Below are 22180 nucleotides of genomic sequence, written 5' to 3'. Positions count from 1 at the left end.
GCCAGAGCCGAATCTGTAGTGACGTGACGCTGCTGGTTGGTTGGTTGGTTGGTTTAAAAGACGGGGGGAAGGGACCAAACTACGAGGTCATCGGTCTCTTGTTGCTAATAAAACAATACGACAAGTCTGAGAATAAAACGGACAAAACATATAACACAAAACGGAAAGAAAGGGAGAGCCGCAAGGACGAAGGGAAGGCAACGAACATTAAAAGGAACAAAAGAGGACATGAAAACAACAGAGAGTCGCTAGAAACAGAAGAGACTAAAACACGAAAGCAGATTACAGTGGCTGGCCAAGGGATAACCAGTCATTCTGCAACACATTGAAACCTCCACCCTAAAAGCACTAGGGTGGAGGACACAGAGGGACAAAGGACATGCGCTAAAACCTACACAGAAGCATAAAACCCACTCTCACGGATAAAACGTAAAACTAAAGCTGCTGTGGAGGCATCGTCGCCCAGCACCGAAGGCAGGGTGCTGGCAAAGTTAAAACTCTGCCGCAGAGCGGCTAAACGTGGGCAGTCCAGCAAGAGGTGGACGACCGTCATTTTGGAGCCACAGCGACACTGAGGTCGGTCCTCGCGACGGAGTAGGTAACCATGCGTTACGCGCGAATGGCCAATGCGGAGCCGGCAGAGGACAACTGATTCCCTGCGAGAGGCCTGCATGGAAGACTTCCACACATTCATAGTCTCCTTAATGACACGCAGTTTGTTGTGCGTGCTGTTATGCCATTCCGTCTCCCAAAGCCGGAAAACCCTGCGATGTAAGACAGGACGCGTGTCAGCTTCGGAGATGCCTATCTCCAGAAGCGGTTTCCGCGTCGCCTGTTTGGTCAGCCTGTCGGCAAGTTCGTTGCCGGGGATTCCGACGTGTCCTGGGGTCCACACAAACACCTCTGAACGGCGGGACTGTTCCAGGGCATAGAGGGACTCCTGAATGGACGCTACCAGAGGGTGGCGAGGGTAGCACTGGTCGATAGCTTGTAGGCTGCTCAATGAGTCAGTACACCGGAGAAATGACTCGCCAGGGCATGAGCGGATGTACTCAAGAGCACGAGATATGGCCACCAGATCTGCAGTGAAAACACTGCAGCCAACTGGCAAGGAGTGCTGCTCAGTATGTAGTCCATGAACACATGCAAAGCCTACCTGACAATCAGCCATTGAGCCGTCGGTGTAAACAACTTCAGAGCCCGGGAACAGGCCAAGAATCGATCCTGATGGGATTCCAATTTGGTTTTACAGAGAGTACTCTACTGTATTCGCTCCTTACTTAGCTTGCATTTAACGCGAATCCCTTGCCCAACGTAAATTCCCGAGCGACTGGAAAAAAGTGCAGGTGACGTCTGTATATAAGAAGGGTAGAAGGACGGATCCTCAAAATTACAGACCAATATCCTTAACATCGGTTTGTTGCAGGATTCTCGAGCATATTCTCAGTTCGAATATAATGAATTTCCTTGAGACAGAGACGTTGCTGTCCATGCATCGGTACGGCTTTAGAAAGCACGCTCCTGCGAAACGCAACTCGCCCTTTCTTTACATATCATCTTGCGAACCATGGATGAAGGGTATCAGACGGATGCCATATTCCTTGACTTCCGGAAAGCGTTTGACTCGGTGCCCCACTGCAGACTCCTAACTAAAGTACGAGCATATGGGATTTGTTCCCAAATATGTGAGTGGCTCGAAGACTTCTTACGTAATAGAACCCAGTACGTTGTCCTCGATGGTGAGTGCTGATCGGAGGTGAGGGTATCATCTGCAGTGCCCCAGCGAAGTGTGGTACGTCCGCTGTTGTTTTCTATCTACATAAATGATCTTTTGGATATGGTGGATAGCAATGTGCGGCTGTTTGCTGATGATGCTGTGGTGTACGGGAAGGTGTCGTCGTTGGGTGACTGCAGGAGGATACAAGATGGCTTGGACAGGATTTGTGATTGGTGTAACGAATGGCAGCTAACTCTAAATATAGATAAATGTAAAATAATGCAGATGAATAGGAAAAAAAATCCTGTAACGTTTGAATTCTCCATTAGTAGTGTAGCGCTTGACACAGTCACGTCGATTAAATATTTGGACGTAGCATTGCAGGGCGATATGAAGTGGGATAAGCATGTAATGGCAGTTGTGGGGAAGGCGGATAGTCGTCTTCGGTTCGTTGGTAGAATTTTGGTAAGATGTGGTTCATCTGTGTAGGAGACCGCTTATAAAACACTAATACGACCTATTCTTGAGTACTGCTCGAGCGTTTGGGATCCCAATCAGGTCGGATTGAGGGAGGACACAGGAGCAATTCAGAAGCGCGCTGCTAGATTTGTTACTGGTAGGTTTGATCATCACGCGAGTGTTACGGAAATGCTTCAGGAAGTTGCGTGGGGAGTCTCTGGAGAAAAGGAGGCGCTCTTTTCGTGAATCGCTACTGAGGAAATTTAGAGAACCAGCATTTGAGGCTGACTGCAGTACAGATTTACTGCCGCCAACTTATATGTCGCGGAAAGACCACAAAGATAATAGAGATTAGGGCTCGTACAGAGGCATATAGGCAGTCATTTTTCTCTAGTTCTGTTTGGGAGTGGAACAGGGAGAGAAGATGCTAGTTGTGGTACGAGGTACCCTCCGCCACGCACCGTATGGTGGATTGCGGAGTATGTATGTAGATGCAAATGTAGAAGTGACGGCGGAGAGCGGTGGGGTTAACGGAGTCCTTAGAGCCATGCAGAAGGTCCAGACGAAGCTGCGACCGAGGCGTATACCATGGAGACGTGCGTGAACGGACCGCAAGTAGAGGAGGTAAAGGGAAGGACTCCAGTCCGGAGAGAAGGGACCGCACGCGAACCGCAATCGTTAGCCCCGATCTGGGTTGCCCATGCGGGAGATGGACTGCTACGGGCTGGAAAAGGAGACGGTAATTCGGATGCTCAGCGGAACAGTGAATGTGTGCTGCGTAACTGGCGAGCAGTTGAGCACGTTCATTACTCTGCCTTGTGCCTTAAGAGACACGTACCCGCATCAACTTGGAACCCTTCCTGCTGCTAGGCGAGAGGACATTTTTCGCTTCGACGTGTTACAAAATTTCCAGCCGCTACTCCAGCTGGAATGCTCCTTTCGTCCGAATTGGGAAGCTTCAGTGACCCCCGCGTTGTCACACGTTTGGCGGCGGCCCAACACAGCGCTCTCTTGGCGGTGCGCAGCGCGCGATAAAAATTATGTGACGGACTGCACCACAGTTGCAATCGGAAGCTGGCAGATCTCGATTAATTCTCTGCCCTTCTACACAACGAGTCATTAAAAATACCTGTCACTAGACTCGCTTTGATCATCGACACAGTGTTAAACATCTCCCGAATTCTGTGTCGCTGCGCAACAATATTCAGGAAATATTCCGATGCCCCATCACTGGACAGGGGTATTGAAACCTGGTAGCCAATTGAAGGCAGGACTCGGTTACGAAAGTGGACGGGGCCGTAATCAGTTACTATTTGTTGCCTTTCACAGTTACAATTTATTTTAAACCAGTAATTCCAGATTCAACAATAAATAAAAGTACTACACGTTATTAATGAAGGAACAAGCAACTGTGTAAATCATCGTGTTTTCAGTGAGAAACAATTCAGAAAATCACTGTCAAATACAGATACAGCAGATAATGTTTTCAAAGCAAGCCACTGTGATCTGGGCAGAAGGCCTTATACGCCAGGACTGGCAATAAATTACTGATTTTTAAAACCCTCTGCAACTTACAAATTACAGGTATTGAAATATTGACGGAAAGTCATCACAAACACAGCAGAAGGCATCAGACGCCAGGAATTGCAGTAAAGAAGGTTTTAAGGCTTACTGCTAAAATACAAATATAAAAAATTTGAATTTTAAGGTAAATGACCAATATCACGGCTGAAGGCCTTACACTCCAGGAACGGAAATATAAAAAAATTTAGAAACCTGCTGTGAAACAGAAAATACAATATCAAAGGTTAGATCAAAAAACAAGGGCTGAATGAGCTTTACACTGAACTAGTGGCCATCAGACCACCTTTTAGAACACACATGTCTTAAAAGAACCAAGGGGCCTCAGACGGTGCTCCAGGAATCGACCTCTGATAAGGTCCGGCAACAAAGGCTTTCGCTAGCGATGGGATAGGCAGCCATGAGTTGCATTCACTTCGCAACATGGTAACTCAGATTAGTGGCAGTCTAACGAATGACTAATGATAATCTTGCTGAAGCTACCTGACGTCCGATAAACCAAATGCAACGATGGAACAATACGCCAAAGCCGCATCAGGCGGTCTACACTACGTCCCCAGAATACTGTGTTTAGAGCGCCCAGAACGAGAAAGGAATCACTACCACCAAAGTAGAAGAATCACCAACCGGCATACAATCACGAAAGCTGTCAAAACTACACGCCTTAACGGACAGCAGCGGCAAGTCGAGGAAACGTACACTGCCGTTATATACGCTAACCCCGAGAGCAGGTAACTGGGGCGTTAGTTGCCACCAGACAAGAAGAATTACCGCTGGTTCAAGTTAACAAATTGTAACAAGCTGAACGGAGTAAATAGCAGTAAGCAGTCGAGGAAAGTTAATCAAATCCGCCTCCCCCGAGCTCTCCACTCGCTGCTCTTCGCCTCAGCAACACGAACCCAAGTGACTGGAGAGTCGCGAAGCATCACAATGGTGGAGGTTTCTCTACTTGGATTGAAATGCACTCATCTTAAAGCTTTCTGGATCCGATTTACGACTAAGTAGTGCACCACAGCCCTTCCATCCGGCAGTCCATGCGCGCCGCCAGTGGTCCCGGCGTGTTCTGGCGCTATACAGACCTGGCTCCTCCTGAGTCCCCAACCGAACTGGCCCACCCACACGACCCGGAAAAAACAACGACGTCGCCCCAAAGACAGAGCAACTGTTACTACATATCAATAAACGCCGCTGCTGCCACTAGCGGACAGGCAACGCTTGCAAAACCGAGTGGCGCCAATAAACACGAGAAGAAGACAAACAACCGCAACCATGCCAACTAAACGATACGGTCTGGCCTCCAACAGAGGGCGGAAGCCTAGAAACTGCACCAACGCGAGCCGTAGCACGGCTCAGTTATGTTCTCCACTAACAGTCAAATGTACCGCCTCCATCTAACTACTGTCAACCACCGCAGATACATCACAAAAACAGTCCAGAATCAATAGCGAAAAAAGCCCCACAAGAGTATAAGTCGCATACACTAAAAAGAAAAAAAAGAGAAAAGAAAAAAAACAGCGCACCACGAAGGAATAACCCGATTGAGACGGAAATCGGTAGATGTGATGTACATGTACCGACAAACAAATGGTCACACTTTCAGGAAAACTGGAACATTCATTCAAGAGGAAGACTTTCACAAATCGAGCGAATTAATAAGGGGTTGATCCACCTCTGGTCTCTATGCAATTATTCGGCTTGGCATTGACAGAATTGTTGGGGGTCCTCGTCAGGGATATCACGCAAATGTCTGTCCAATCGGCACGTTAAATCGATCTAAATCTCGGGACGGTTTGAGGGCCCTGCCTATAATGGTCCAATCGATCTCAATTATGAAGAGATCCGACGATCTTTCTGGCCAACGTGGGATTTGGCTAGCACAAAAAAAAGCAACAGAAACTCTTGCCGTGTACGGACGGACATTATCTTGCTGAAATTTAAGTCCAGGATGGCGTCTAATGAAGGGCAAATAAACGGGACGTAGAACATCGTCGACGTATTGCTGTGCTGTAAAGATGCCGCAGATGTCAACCAAAGTGGCTCTGCTATGAAGAGGAAAGGCACCCTGGATCACCACTCCTGGTTGTCGAGGAGCATGGCGGGAGACGTTCATGCTGGTGGCATACCACTGCTGTCTGGGGTGTCTCCAGACAAGTCTGTTGGTCATCGGATCTCAGTTGGGAGCAAGACTCACCACTGAAACAGTTTTACTCCAGTCCATGAAAATCCCGACCGAACACGAATCCGCAGACGCCGAAGACAACGGTTGGATACCACCCTTAGTGTCATCCATCATACGGCGAGACAACCAGGAGTGATGGCATAGTGTGCCATTTCAGTTCATAGCAAGACCTTCATAGCAGGACCCTTTGGTTGTTATCCGTGGCACTCAGAGCGCCGAAGTGCGTCGACGATATTCTGTGCCCTATTTTGTTGACCTTCATGGTAAGTCATCTCGGGTTAGCTTTCAGCAAGATAACGCTCGCCCCCCCAAACGGTGACAGTTTATGTTACTTGTCTTCGAGGTTGCCAAATCCTACGTTGCCCAGCGAGGTCGCCGGATCTATCCCCCAATCTAGAACGTTTGGAGCATTATGTGCAGAACCGTGCAATAAGCTCGTGATTTTCACCGTCTAATGTGCCAACTAGACAATGTGGCACGATATACCACAGAAGGACCTCCAACAACTTCATCAATCAGTCTCAAGCCGAATAAATGCTTGCATAAGGGTCGGAGGTAAAACACCTTGTTACTGACCTGCTTGCTCAATTTTTGAAGCTCCTTGCCTTGAATAAATAATACAATTTATCTTAAATTGTAATAATTTGTTTGTCTGCACATTTACGTCAAATCTACCGATTTCCGTCCGATTCCGATAATTTCTCCGTGGTGCGTCGCTTGTTTATTTTGTCTTGGAGCATATTACCACAGAAACAAATTTGAAGTATCGGCTTACAGTAAGTCGATCTTGTTGACGCGAACACCACCTCTGGATCAGATGCTGGCTTCGCGATCTGAAGCAGGGGCTCTGGATGCTGATCGTCCACACGCTAACTTCAAATTAATACTCGCCTAGAAAAGAGGAAAGTTTAGCCCGATATGCCCGGTATCCACGCCCGTGTACCGCAAAGCATTTTCGGAATATCCCAAAACTCCCTACTCCAAGGAATAACCCGCACACTCAGGAACAATTGCTCTCTTCCACTTTCTGGAGTACGATACGGAAGCCCTGCACCCGCCCCAGAGGGAACACGATTTCAATACACTACGAGGTCTGTCTGCCGACTGCCGATTTCGCGAGCTCGCAACTGCAGACTGCTAGCTGTGTAATACGTTAAATAATGCATTCTTTTGTGTGTTGAGTAACGCGGGTTTGCGTGCACGCCGATTACACAAACTTCAGTTAGTGTGGTTTCTTTCCTAGCACGGTCCATTGTGCACCGCTGGCCACAACACTGTCATTTAACACAGCTGTATAAGCTACCACTTACGACTTCTGACGGAGGGTAATTTACTGAGGTTCATACGTACGCTTTACGACCGACAGGAAGCGCCTGTCTTTCGACAATTTCAGTACCATGTAGTCACATCACATACCACAACACTGTTTCCATATTTCTTGCGTTATTTGTTGCACAGAAGTTGCATTGAGAAACGCCTCCGCAGCCTTGGACATAATGTGTGGACCGCACCAGGGCGTGAAATCTTTAATCTTAAACCTTCTAATTATTGAGTGATTTGATTTATTAAGTAAAATAAGGAAAGAAGGATTTATATTAAATGGAGACGTATGTCTCGTAATACTGGCAGGCTTAAAGGGAAGGAGCCAGCCTGCTAAAAGCCTTTGAACAGGACTTCATTCTTGCCTACAGCTTTAAACACGACATGTTCGCATATACCACGTATCTCCTAAGAGTAGTCAGGTGCATTTTCTTTGATATTTCAGGAGATTTTTGCAGTCTCGTTCTTCCCGACTTAACTTCTGTCATGCAACGACCAGCGCCAACGAAAACGTCGGTTTGTTTCCTGTTGCAGACAAAATTGTTTTTGAAACGGAATTTCACAAGCTCATTCGACGGAACGGTTCCAGATTAGTCTAGTGCGATATCTGCTACGGCCACGCAGCAGCACTACTTAGTCTGTGCTGGAATGCTGTTTGTTCTTCGTGTTCTACTGCCCTGTTAACACGCATCGCTAAACCAAGTATTGCACTAGATTAATACGGGATCGCTCTATAGAATGGGAACTGAAAATTCCACATTTTTATTTTAAAGAGACATTTCCCGTTACACTGCACCTCACGTGAGACATGTGATGAGCAATGTTCGTTTCGGCCGACTCCACCATCACATTTCAAAAATGAAACCGATGCTATCCGCTGAAACACTAGAGAAAATGCGCCTGACGAATCTTAGGAGAGACCCCTGTATACATGGTATTTCAAAATCTTTGCGAGAAATGTATAGGAGACCACATCGTGAGGAAAAACTTTTGTTAGCGACAAAATGTGCGCTTAAGTCTTCCGGAGACGTTAGGCAGTTCATTGTAATCGTCGCCATGGGACAGTAGATTTCACTGAACTTATAGGGTCTACTCCCCAATTAAAATGCATATGCATATTAATAAATTGAATCCAGTAAAATTTTTTTAAGCGCTTTATCTGAAAACTGCCTTGAGCAGATAAGCACAGAACCGACTCGTGGCGATAACATATTAGACCTTCTGGTGACAAACAGACCCGAACTATTTGAAACAGTTAACGCAGAACAGGGAATCATCGATCATAAAGCGGTTACTGCATCGATGATTTCAGCCGAAAATAGAAATATTAAAAAAGGTAGGAAGATTTTACTGTTTAGCAAAACTGACAAAAAGCAGATTTCAGAGTACCTGACGGCTCAACACAAAAGTTTTGTCTCAAGTACAGATAGTGTTGACGATCAGTGGACAAAGTTCAAAACCATCGTACAATTAGCATTAGATGAGTATGTGCCAAGCAAGATCGTAAGAGATGGAAAAGAGCCACCGTCGTACAACAACCGAGTTAGAAAATTGTTGCGGAAGCAAAGGGAACTTCACCACAAACATAAACATAGCCAAAGCCTTGCGGACAAACAAAAATTACGCGAAGCGAAATGTAGTGTGAGGAGGGCTCTGTGAAAGGCGTTCAATCAATTCGAAAGTAAAGTTCTATGTACTGACTTGACAGAAAACCCTAAGAAATTTTGGTCTCATGTCAAAGCGGTAGGTGGGTCAAAACAAAACGTACAGACACTTTGTGACCAAAATGGTACTGAAACAGAGGATGACAGACTAAAGGCCGAAATACTAAAGGTCTTTTTCCAAAGCTGTTTCACAGAGGAAGACTGCCATGTAGTTCCTTCTCTAGATTGTCGCACAGATGACAAAATGGTAGATATCGAAATAGACGATAGAGGGATAGAGAAACAATTAAAATCGCTCAAAAGAGAAAGGCCGCTGGACCTTATGGGATACCAATTCGATTTTACACAGAGTATGCGAAGGAACTTGCCCCCTTCTTGCAGCGGTGTACCGTAGGTCTCTAGAAGAGCGTAGCGTTCCAAAGGATTGGAAAAAGGCACAGGTCATCCCCGTTTTCAAGAAGGGACGTCGAACAGATGTGCAGAACTATAGACCTATATCTCTAACGTCGATCAGTTGTAGAATTTTGGAACACGTATTATGTTCGAGTATAATGACTTTTCTGGAGACTAGAAATCTACTGTGTAGGAATCAGCATGGGTTTCGAAAAAGACGATCGTGTGAAACCCAGCTCGCGCTATTCGTCCACGAGACTGAGAGGGCCATAGACACGGGTTCACAGGTAGATGCCGTGTTTCTTGACTTCCGCAAGGCGTTCGATACAGTTCCCCACAGTCGTTTAATGAACAGAGTAAGAGGATATGGACTATCAGACCAATTGTGTGATTGGATTGAAGAGTTCCTAGATGACAGAAAGTAGCATGTCATTCTCAATATAGAGAAGTCTTCCGAAGTAAGAGTGATTTCAGGCGTGCCGCAGGGGAGTGTAGTAGGACCGTTGCTATTGACAATATACATAAATGACCTTGTGGATGACATCGGAAGATCACTGAGGCTTTTTGTGGATGATGCTGTGGTATATCGAGAGGTTGTAGCAATGGAAAATTGTACTGAAATGCAGGAGGATCTGCAACGAATTGACCTATGGCGCAGGGAATGGCAATTGAATCTCAATGTAGACAAGTGTAATGTGCTGCGAATACATAGAGAAAAAGATCCCTTATCATTTAGATACAATATAACAGGTCAGCAACTGGAAGCAGTTAATTCCATAAATTATCTGGGAGTACGCATTAGGAGTGATTTAAAATGGAATGATCGTATAATGTTGATCGTCGGTAAAGCAGATGCCAGACTGAGATTCATTGGAAGAATCCTAAGGAAATGCAATCCGAAAACAAAGGAAGTAGGCTACAGTACGCTTGTTCGCCCACTGCTTGAATACTGCTCAGCAGTGTGGGATCCGTACCAGATAGGGTTGTTAGAAGAGATAGAGAATAGCCAACGGAGAGCAGCGCGCTTCGTTACAGGATCATTTAGTAATCGCGACAGCGTTACGGAGATGTTAGATAAACTCCAGTGGAGGACTCTGCAGGAGAGACGCTCAGTAGCTCGGTACGGGCTTTTGTTGAAGTTTCGAGAACATACCTTCACCGAGGAGTCAAGCAGTATATTGCTCCGTCGTACGTATATCTCGCGAAGAGACCATGAGGATAAAATCAGAGGGATTAGAACCCACACAGAGGCATACCGACAATCCTTCTTTGCACGAACAATAGGAGACTGGAATCGAAGGGAAAACCGATAGAGGTACTCAAGGTACCCTCCACCACACACCGTCAGGTGGCTTGCGGAGTATGGATGTAGATTTAGATTTAGATTGATAGTGTCATTTTAATGCAGAAAATCTTGAAAATAAGTACCTCTAAGAGGAGAAAGATATTTTTGAAGCTTGGCCGAGACATTTCACTCGGAGAAGATGACTGGCTTGTAGGGAACAAGTGATGCTCATGAACGCAGCTGAGAGCCTGGGCAGTGACGATTCTAAGGGGCTTAATCGATTATTAAGGTGAGGTTTACTATCGTTGGACCGAAAAAAGCATGTTATTTAAGATTTTTTTCTCGGAATGTGTTGTAGATATCAATGTCAAATTTGATCCAAATGTTTATTGATATTTAGTCTACAATCTGGAATTTTGTCGACCGGATATGTCGAAGAGCAAAGGCGGAAGTGTCGTCGGAACGAAACAACATTTCGATGTAGACCTCCACGCGCGGTATGTCACAAGTCAGCCGGCTCGTCTGAAATCGAAATTGCGTTGACGTTAGCGAAGTGTATAAGATTCTTTAGGAGTTGTACCGCGCTGAAGTTATTTGGACCATAAGAAACAAAATGGCGGCCATTTGAAAAAAAATAGGCTTCTTTCATCGATTTTTCGAGTTCATCGGCCAAGTAAAAATATTTGTAGTTGATGGATCGGAATAAAAGTAGTACATCTCCTAGAAAATTTAGTTACCTTCGTCGGAACCAAGAATCATGCCAACAGATTCAGTAAATTAGAAGTTACCATACCGCGCGTTAAAAAAAATTATTTCGAGAAAAACGCGCTTGAAGCTTTGACTAAATATAAATGCAATATTATGCAACTTACGTTCCATCTGCTATTCCGGGTCCATAAACTAGTCCTTCCTCTTCCTCATAGAAGGCGTTCTTTTCGATCTGGCCGTTGTGCGCTGCTCCAGAGCCGCTCGTACGGCCGGTGAGAAGCGGTTTTCGGCCGCTTGTATCCGGTGGTCGTCCGAATGCTTGGCGAACTGCGTCATAGAGTCCCAGGGTGACGTCCATCGCTGTCATGGTCTTCAGAATTGCTGTATATCCTCCGTTGAAGCTGCTCACTGCCAGGGATGTCGCAGTCTCCACAGTCTTCGCACCCGAATGCAAATGCTTGGGGGCTAACTTCCAAACACACGCGTTCAAACTTTCACTTGTATTTTGTGTGTTTCCTCCCACGCACCGGTACAATAACTCGTCCTCCGAAAGTAAAAAACTGGTACGTGAAAAAGGCCGATTTCAGGAAGGTGTATTTTTTTGTTCAACCGCGAATAACAAACATTTCCATTCCGTATTCGGAAAAACCGTTTACGGGGTGGATTCTAAACACTTTTATGGATCCAAAAATGCAATTTAAAATAATCGATTTTTTGAACCAAAAGATAGTAAACCTCCCCTTAAACAAGCGCAGTGTCACGGTTGCAACGAACATTTCCTCTCTAACATATGTGGTCCTCCATGATGTGAGCTCGCTCCCCGAGTTGTTTGTCGCAAATACTTTAAAACAGCCTGCATACACTGATGAGCCGAACCATTATGACCACCTGCTTCATAGCTTGTTTGTCCGTCTATGGAGTAACATACAACACTGATTCTGCATATCAGGGATCCGACAGTATGTTGGCAGGTTTGTGGAGGTATGTGGTCTTAGATGTCAATGCACAGATTGTTTAACTCGCGTAAATACTGGGCCGCTTATTTGCGTACGCGATGATGGCGCCCGACAACGACCTAGGTGGGTTCCATAGGATTTACGAGTACATTAGGCGAATTTGGTAGCAGAGACATCGACGTGTGTTAACTACGAGGTTCATTCAAGTTCTAAGGCCTCCGATTTTTTTTCTCTGGACTGGAAAGAAATAGAAACATGCGCATTGTTTTAAAATGAGTCCGCTTTCATTGTCAATACGTCCCAAAGATGGCAGCACCGTACGGCAGGTGGAATTTTACCGCCAGCGGCGAGAATGAGAACTTTTTTTAAATACTTAAAATGGCGACGTTTTCCTTACTTGAACAGCGTGCAATCATTCGTTTTCTGAATTTGCGTAGTGTGAAACCAATTGAAATTCATCGACAGTTGAAGGAGACATGTGGTGATGGAGTTATGGATGTGTCGAAAGTGCGTTCTTGGGTGCGACAGTTTAATGAAGGCAGAACATCGTGTGACAACAAACCGAAACAACCTCGGGCTCGCACAAGCCGGTCTGACGACATCATCGAGAAAGTGGAGAGAATTGTTTTGGGGGTCGCCGAATGACTCTTGAACAGATCGCCTCCAGAGCTGGCATTTCTGTGGGTTCTGTGCACACAATCCTGCATGACGACCTGAAAATGCGAGAAGTGTCATCCAGGTGGGTGCCACGAATGCTGACGGACGACCACACGGCTGCCCGTGTGGCATGTTGCCAAGCAATGTTGACGCGCAACGACAGCATGAATGGGGCTTTCTTTTCGCCGGTTGTGACAATGGATGAGACGTGGATGCCATTTTCAAAAATGGTTCAAATGGCTCTGAGCACTATGGGACTCAACTGCTGTGGTCATAAGTCCCCTAGAACTTAGAACTACTTAAACATAACTAACCTAAGGACAGCACACAACACCCAGCCATCACGAGGCAGAGAAAATCCCTGACCCCGCCGGGAATCGAACCCGGGAACCCAGGCGTGGGAGATGCCATTTTCAATCCAGAAACAAAGCGCCAGTCAGCTCAATGGAAGCACACAGATTCACCGCCACCAAAAAAATTTCGGGTAACCGCCAGTGCTGAAAAAATGATGATGTCCATGTTCTGGGACAGCGAGGGCGTAATCGTTACCCATTGCGTTCCAAAGGACACTACGGTAACAGGTGCATCCTACGAAAATGTTTTGAAGAACAAATTCCTTCCTGCACTGCAACAAAAACGTCCGGGAAGGGCTGCGCGTGTGCTGTTTCACCAAGACAACGCACCCGCACATCGAGCTAACGTTACGCAACACTTTCTTCGTGATAACAACTTTGAAGTGATTCCTCATGCTCCCTACTCACCTGACCTGGCTCCTAGTGACTTCTGGCTTTTTCCAACAATGAAAGACACTCTCCGAGGCCGCACATTCACCAGCCGTGCTGCTATTGCCTCAGCGATTTTCCAGTGGTCAAAACAAACTCCTAAAGAAGCCTTCGCCGCTGCCATAGAATCATGGCGTCAGCGTTGTGAAAAATGTGTACGTCTGCAGGGTGATTACGTCGAGAAGTAACGCCAGTTTCATCGATTTCGGGTGAGTAGTTAATTAGAAAAAAAAAACCGGAGGCCTTAGAACTTGAATGCACCTCGTACAATGCTCCTCAAACAACTATATCGTGGTTCTTGCTCTGACATACCGACAATGGGACAGTTATACTGTTGAAAGGTGACGTCACCGTCCGGGAAGGCGCCAAGCATGAAGGGGTGCGGGTGGCTCGCAGCCATCAGCGTGTCTTCCGTTACCACCACAGGCACCACGCAAGCTCAGGAGAAGGTCTCCCGTTGGGTAATGCTGCTCCCACCTGCCTGCGTCCGTGGCACGCTGCGAGTTCAACCCGATGACAGCATTTTTGGAGACGACCATCGACCTATTGCAGCAAAAATGTGACTTATTTGAAAAGCCGACACGTTTCCATCGATGGATGGTCGAATCTCGACGGGAGGTGCTCACTGCAATTGTAATTGACGATATCGCTGTGTCAGCGTATGAGTGAACGCGTAGGATGGTAAGTTCAGCGATGTAGGATATGCTCCGAAACGTCTGTGCACCAACGCTGTGCTCTTTCGGCAGAGATGCCGCGGATCACTATCTACCCTACCAGGCGAGTCTTCGAACCTCTCGTTCTGTAAAGAGTCGTGGACTTCCTTTTATTGCCTGGTGGTAGTTTCACTGCCCTTATCTCTTTCTGTAGATGCACGTGAACGTTAGACCAGCTTCTCCGTTTTCGAGAAACCCGTTCATTGAATTTGCGTCATAATCAGCCGTTAGTCAAAGTTCCTTATTGTTGTGACTTGGCAAGACAGCCAAGTCACTATGCGAGGATGCCGAAAAGCACGAGTTAAGCTCACGCAGACTGGCGTGAGGTCTGGAACAGTAAAGTAGTTGAGTCTAGTAACAAAAGAATGTAGTTGCTGGAATACTTAAATTTAATCCATAATTGGTGTACACCGCTCTTGATGATACATAAGTGCAATCTCAATATACACTGGTAATGGCGCCTTGCTAGGTCGTAGCAAATGACGTAGCTGAAGGCTACGCTAAACTGCCATCTCTGCAAATGAGAGCGTATGTAGTCAGTGAACCATGGCTAGCAAAGGCGGCTGTACAACTGGGGCGACTGCTAGGGAGTCTCTCTAGACTAGACCTGCCATGTGGCGGCGCTCGATCTGCAATCACTGACAGTGGCGACACGCGGGTCCGACGTATACTAGCGGACCGCGGCCGATTTAAAGGCTACCACCTAGCAAGTGTGGTGTCTGGCGGTGACACCACACTTATGTCAATGGATCTCGCGATTTGCAACCCATATCTTCGTTACGGTGATCTCCCTCCCGTTTCTACTCCGCTTACATACTTCCGTTACCGCGTCACTTACCCGCAAAGCCACCAGGCGGCTCCAACATCGCTGTGGGCAGTCGTCATAATGTTTTGTCTTATCTGTGTGTTTGCACTACAAGAACAGTATTTTCCTTGACCGCAGTATTTTATTGATTTTATTACACCTTACTCGTTTCGGCGTTAGGAGGCTGTATTATTTTCAATGTTGTCGTTGTGGTCTTCAGTCCTGAGACTGGTTTGATGCAGCTCTTATGCTGCTCTACCCTGTGCAAGCTTCTTCATCACCCGGTACCTACCGCAGCCTACATCCTTCTGAATCTGCTTAGTGTATTCATCTCTTGGTCTCCCTCTACGATTTTTACCCTCCACGCTGCCCTTCAATGCTAAATTGGTGATCCCTTGATGCCTCAGAACATGTCCTACCAACCGATCCCTTCTTCTAGTCAAGTTGAGCCACAAACTCCTCTTCTCCCCAATACTATTCAATATTTCCTAATTAGTTATGTGATCTACCCATCCAGTCTTCAGAATTCTTCTGTAGCACCACATTTCGAAAGCTTCTATTCTCTTCTTGTCTAAACTATTTATCGTCCATGTTTCACTACACTCCATACAAATACTTTCAGAAACGACTTCCTGGCATTTAAATCAATATTCGATGTCAACAAATTTCTCTTTTTCAGAAACGCTTTCCTTGCCAATGCCAGTCTACATTTTATATCCTCTGTACTTTTACCATCATTAGTTATTTTGCTCCCCAAATAGTAAAACTCATCTACTACTGTAAGTGTCTCATTTCCTAATCTAATTCCCTCAGCACCACCCGACTTAATTCAACTACATTCCATTATCCTCGTTTTGCTTTTGGTTCAAATGGCTCTGAGCACTATGGGACTCAACTTCTGAGGTCATTAGTCCCCTAGAACTTAGAACTAGTTAAACCTAACTAACCTAAGGACATCACAAACATCCATGCCCGAGGCAGGATTCGAACCTGCGACCGTAGCGGTCTTGCGGTTCCTGACTGCAGCGCCTTTAACCGCACGGCCACTTCGGCCGGCGTTTTGCTTTTGTTGAAGTTCATCCTATACCCTCCTTTCAAGACACTGTCCATTCCGTTCAACTGTTCTACCAAGTCCTTTGCTGTCTCTGACAGAATTACAATGTCATCAGCGAACCTCAAAGTTTTTATTTCATATCCATGCATTTTAATACCTACTCCGAACTTTTCTTTTGTTTCCTTTACTGTTTGCTCAACATACAGACTGAATAGCATCGGGGAGAGGCTACAACCCTGTCTCGCTCCCTTCCCAACCACTGCTTCCCTTTCATGTCCCTCGACTCTTATAACTGCCATCTGCTTTCTGTACAAATTGTAAAGTAGCCTTTCGCTCAATGTGTTTTACCCCTGCCACCTTCAGAATTTGAAAGAGAGTATTCCTGTCAACATTGTCAAAGGATCCAAAAATGACAATAATTTATGGATAACAAAACGTACATCAAATCTGTGCAATAGAGACACGTAGTATCTAGTCAAACATGCGTTGATGAGATGATAGTGAATGAGTTTTACGCTTACGTGCCATGAATTTAAAATTGGTTCAAATGGATCTGAGCACTATGGCACTTAACAGCTGAGGTCATCAGTCCCCCAGAACTTATAACTACTTAAAACTAACTAACCTAAGGACATCACACACATCCATGTCCGAGGCAGGATTCGAACCTGCGACCGTAGCGGTAGCGCGGTTCCAGACTGAAGCGTCTAGAACCGCTCGGCCACAGCGGCTGGCTCCATGAATTTAAGTGTGATGAGATACTGCATATTTGTATTGGACAAATTCATTCTGAATTTTATTACACATAAAACATAGTGTTTTATTTGTGGATCGTTTGAAAATGGCGCAACGTCGAAACGCATAAAGTGTAATAAAATAAAATAAAAAAAATATGCATTTATGCTACAGATACCCTGCATATTTAGTAGTATGTGAATTATTTATGTAATGTTTTTGTATGTACTGGTATACAGTTATAGCTTTACCAGGTGATGTAAATGTGAATTTATTAGGATAGTCGTAGTAAGAAACTTTATTAATGTTATCTGCTCATAAAGTAATAAAAAGGCACTTCCGTTCGCAGTTACCGAAGGTTTTACTTTGCTTCAAAATATAGTCTTCAGCGTAACAGAAGATCAGCCGAATTTCTTTCATTCTTTTTTAATTTATAATGCCTAGAGGCGAACCTCTTATTCAATTGATAATTTGTTTACTTTTTATTTCAGAGTCACCAGTTGCCTTTTAACAAGACCACAATTAATTTGAACTCTGACGAGCTGCAAAGCATCGTGCGGAGGAAGTGAAGGAGCTCACGCTGTGGTGGAGATTAGGAATACCTGTCCTACAATTCCCCCTCCCCCACCCTAATTCTGCCTCCCAACTGCTATCTACTGCTTCATGGGTGTACAGCAGTCCGAATGTATTTCAAGAAACTCACACTGATTCGTCTGACGGTAAAGGCAAGGGAAGTTGACCATTTCTTTATTTCACAAAACTGGAAACAGTCCTCATTAGCGGTGGCGAAACCATTTCACCTCAGCACCTCCGTTCCGTTGAGTGTAAGTTCAGAAAGGTATGCATGAGAGCTTCTGGTGCAGATAGGAGGAGGGAGGTCCTGACAGTAATGAAGCTGTGTGGGCGCGTCTCGAGTCTTGTCTGGATTGCTCAGTCACTAAGAAATTTGCACGCGGAAGATTACGATCCAGATATGCGTTCCAGTCCCGCATACAGTTATGGTACGTCAGGAAGTTTCTCCACTTTTAAGCGTTTTGTATCCTGCTCGGATATCATACACTGTCTGCCACTAATGATGAACACGTCCGACGAAATTAGTGGGATGCAAAAGTTAACACTAAAGCAAGGAACCTTTTCCGTTCTCTTTTAAAGTTGTATGTTACATTTGCTCATTTTCCAACTTCCACAGATTCTGTTCCATGTGGGTTATCAGTGAGCAACCTTTTTATCTCTAAACCCAAACTTTCTTTACGGCATCTGCTACGGTTCTATACATGGTGACAGGCTCACTGGCGCGAGAGCGGCCTAGCAAATGCGATGCTTAGGAACACATTCCCTGGTCGCACTTTACAGTTTCCAGATGGAGCAATAACTGTCTTCTTATTCCTTTCGTGATCGTGGTAGGCGTAGTATGTACTTTTTATGATTTGCTACTGAAAGCGGCTGCATTTGTAAATGCTGACGAATAGATGCACTTTACGCTTTTAACCCTGCTATACGTGAAGGGTGGAAAATTTTACCCCAGAATGGGGAATAACTCGGGATGGAGATGAGAAACAGCAAAATGTTTTGGGTAAATGTTGTAGGTGGCAAAGATGATCATGCATTGCTACTAACGGCCATGATCTTGGATGTGATTTTCAATGTGTTTTGGAGGTTAAAGTAATTTTTTAAAATGGGAGCTCTAATATTTGATTCAGTATTTGAAAATTCTAAGTATAAAACGATACATTATTCAAGGTCATGGGAGTTCAGTGAAGGTCAAATAAACGAATGTGTTTTAATTCTAGTAGGGATTAATTTAGAATATAGGAGGGATACAGCAAAATACATTGTTAAGTACAAACTGGAAGGGGCCTCCCAAGGAATGAGAGGCGCAGGGTTTAACCAAAAAATCACCTTGAAAATCACGCTCAAGGGCATGGCCATTAGTAGAATAGCGCGACCCTCTTTGCCAACTTGACTTGTAAATCAATGATCTACCTTTTAATTAGCTTTGTTCTGTCAATAAAATGTCACAACGTTTATACGCTATGATGTACTTATTTTTGCCAACAAACACGTTAATTAAAACTAAAAGCTCAAGTCTAAATTTGCTCTTTCGAAACCCATAGTCACAAATAAAGGATTCCATGAAATGACCTTCGATAATTACCTTTGAAATCAGGTTATTGATAATGATACATGACCCCTTATGCCCCTTCCAATCTGTATCTAACGTTATATTTTGTTGTACGCGTCGTTTATCTCAGGCTAATCTCTACTAGAACTAAAAGCACATTTGCTTATTTGTATTTGATTGACCCTTGTCATGACCCTGAAGCAATATTTGTCGCTTTTTCCAAATCTGAACAGAAATATTACGGTTCTCATTATTAAAGAAACTCACTTTAACCAAAAAATCACCTTGAAAATGACGTTCAAGGGCATGGCCATTAGTAGAAAAGCGCGACCCTCTTTGCCACCTACAACATTTATCTGTAACATTTTGCTGTATCTCATCTCTATCCCTGTGTCGATTGTTTTTCTCTGCATGTAACAGTCTTCCCGCAGACGCCGGTCGGAGTGGCCGTGCAGTTCTAGGCGCTATAGTCTGGAACCGAGCGACCGCTACGGTCGCAGGTTCGAATCCTGCCTCGGGCATGGATGTGTGTGATGTCCTTAGGTTAGTTTGGTTTAAGTAGTTCTAGGCGACTGATGACCTCAGAAGTTAAGTCGCATAGTGCTCAGAGCCATTTGAACTTTTTTTCCCGCAGACACGTCACATAATTTACAACCTGATGGTTTCTGCACGATCGTTACTGCATGATTAAGTGGGCTACATCTGTCAGAATAGATTAATGACTTGCTCTTGCCACATCGACTAAAAAACCTAGGAACATATAATTTATAATAGCAGTAATTCTTATTCCTTAGTGATGCAAGTACTAATACAAAGGCCGGCCGCGGTGGTCTAGCGGTTCTAGGCGCTCAGTCCGGAACTGCGCGACTGCTACAGTCGCAGGTTCGAATCCTGCCTCGGGCATGGATGTGTGTGATGTCCTTAGGTTAGTTAGGTTTAAGTAGTTCTAAGTTCTAGGGGACTGATGGCCAAAGATGTTAAGTCCCATAGTGCTCAGAGCCATTTGAACCATTTGAACTAATACAAAGTTTTAAGCACACCATCATGTTACTAATAGAAATAAGTGCACTTATACCCGTCACACAAGATATAGGGAGGATGGGAAAGTAGCAATGTTTTGCATCCGTTAGTCATTTTGTTAAAATAAAGCTCCTTTTATACCATGATTCGAAACAATAGGTAACGTTTTAGCATAACTAAATGCGGAGCGAGACAGGGTGGCTTATCGAGATATATCTGGCGCAAATATTGAATGATTTTGCAGAGTGTCTCGCTAATACGATTCAGTGGGGCAGCTTGCGTTCGTTTTATGAAACGCAGTTATTTCGCGATCTGTTTTAGGAAGTCGATATTTCATGCAGCAAATAGATTATGTGCCTACATGATTTAAGAATGTCTGCTGAAGAATATGTTTATACGGGGGTCATTAACTATAAGGCCCTACACGAATGCGCTATGCGGAAGTAATTAATTAAAATTTTCGTGTCTAACTCAAATGTTCCGTTCTACATCAGTTCTGCTTATAGCAAATATTCATAAATATTTTACTCTTTGCATTATTATGTTACTTTCAAGTCGCAGAAGCTAAGTACTCTTCGAAATCTTCGACACAGTAGCTGCATCATACTCTGACTACATGTTTTGTGATACAATGGTATTACCAGCTCGCTACGTCTAAGAATAATTACTTCGTAATAAATGCACAAGCTACAGGCCCATATCTTGCTAATTAGAGAAAAACTAAATGTTTCTGAGAAGATTCTACTTGTATCAGTAAAATGAGACTTAACCAGTGGGCAACATTAGATTTCGGCAGGTATCAAATACAACGTCAGTTACGCTATTTACAAGGTGACAATTACTAAACTATATGAAATAAAATCGTCATAAATTTTGAACGGTTTGCGTTAGGGTGTTCAAACTGTACGGTTGGCCGCGGGCATGATGGGAATTAGTATGGCTTGGTTTAGAGACGAAGCATATTTTCGTGTGGATGGGATCGTTAGTAAGTAAAACTGAAAACAGCCATTCAGGAGGTCATCGACAGCATCAAAGTCCCGACACTTCTGCAGGTCATGCGGAATTTCGCTATTCGCCTGCGCCACATAACAGCCAATTATGGCAGGCATATCGAACATGTCACACCCTAAATCCGAATATCTGTAGGGACGTTTACATGTGAATAAAGTGAGTGCTCACCTGAGTTTGTAACTAATTTACGTTTTTTGCCCACACGGTCCAAAAATTGTCACAATGTAACTATAGGTGTCTCAGGAACCACAATTTAAAGTAATCAAACAGTATCATATTTTTGGGGCTTATTCATTTTTGTGGGAAGGGCAGTCTTCATGTGGGACTTAATCACCATCGTTGCACCTTTAGAATACAAGCGGAACCATTAGTTACACAGATGCCAGACAAACTCATCTCATGGCATTTCTTCAAATTTTATTGAATACTGTATCCCACGTATTAGTTCCGATACAATATAGCAACTGTACTAATATTTAAAATAAAATATTTCATTTATTTTAAAAACTTTGTATTTACTTCGATCACACTCAGTCATCTTCAAATTTTCAGAGATCACCTTTTGGAGAGCCGATACAGTAAAAAATGTGCTACTGAGAATATTACGAACGATTACAGCGTACGTAAACGTATACCGTAAATCATTTAGAGTGTACTAACGTGGAGCAAACGACTGCGGAAGAGAAAATATTACTCATATTGCTTCGGTTACATTGGAAAAATGTTCAAATGTGTGTGACTTCCTAAGGAACCAAACTGTTGAGGTCATCGGTCCCTAGACGTACACACACTTAAACGAACTAACGCTAAGAACAACACACACACACACACACACACACGCGCGCGCGCACACACACCCATGCCTGAGGGAGGACTCGAACCCCCGGCAGAAGGATGTTACATTGCAGTATCAAAAGATACGAACAAGCAACTTGACACGAAACCAAGGGAACATACATTGTTTGTCATTAAAATTTCAACATCACGGAGGATTACAAATGACGAAATTTTACTCATTC

The sequence above is a fragment of the Schistocerca cancellata genome, chromosome 7 (genome assembly GCF_023864275.1).
Source record: "Schistocerca cancellata isolate TAMUIC-IGC-003103 chromosome 7, iqSchCanc2.1, whole genome shotgun sequence".
In the NCBI taxonomy this organism is placed as follows: domain Eukaryota; kingdom Metazoa; phylum Arthropoda; class Insecta; order Orthoptera; family Acrididae; genus Schistocerca; species Schistocerca cancellata.
The sequence above is the reverse complement of the archived record's forward strand: the minus strand, read 5'-3'. Positions refer to the sequence as shown.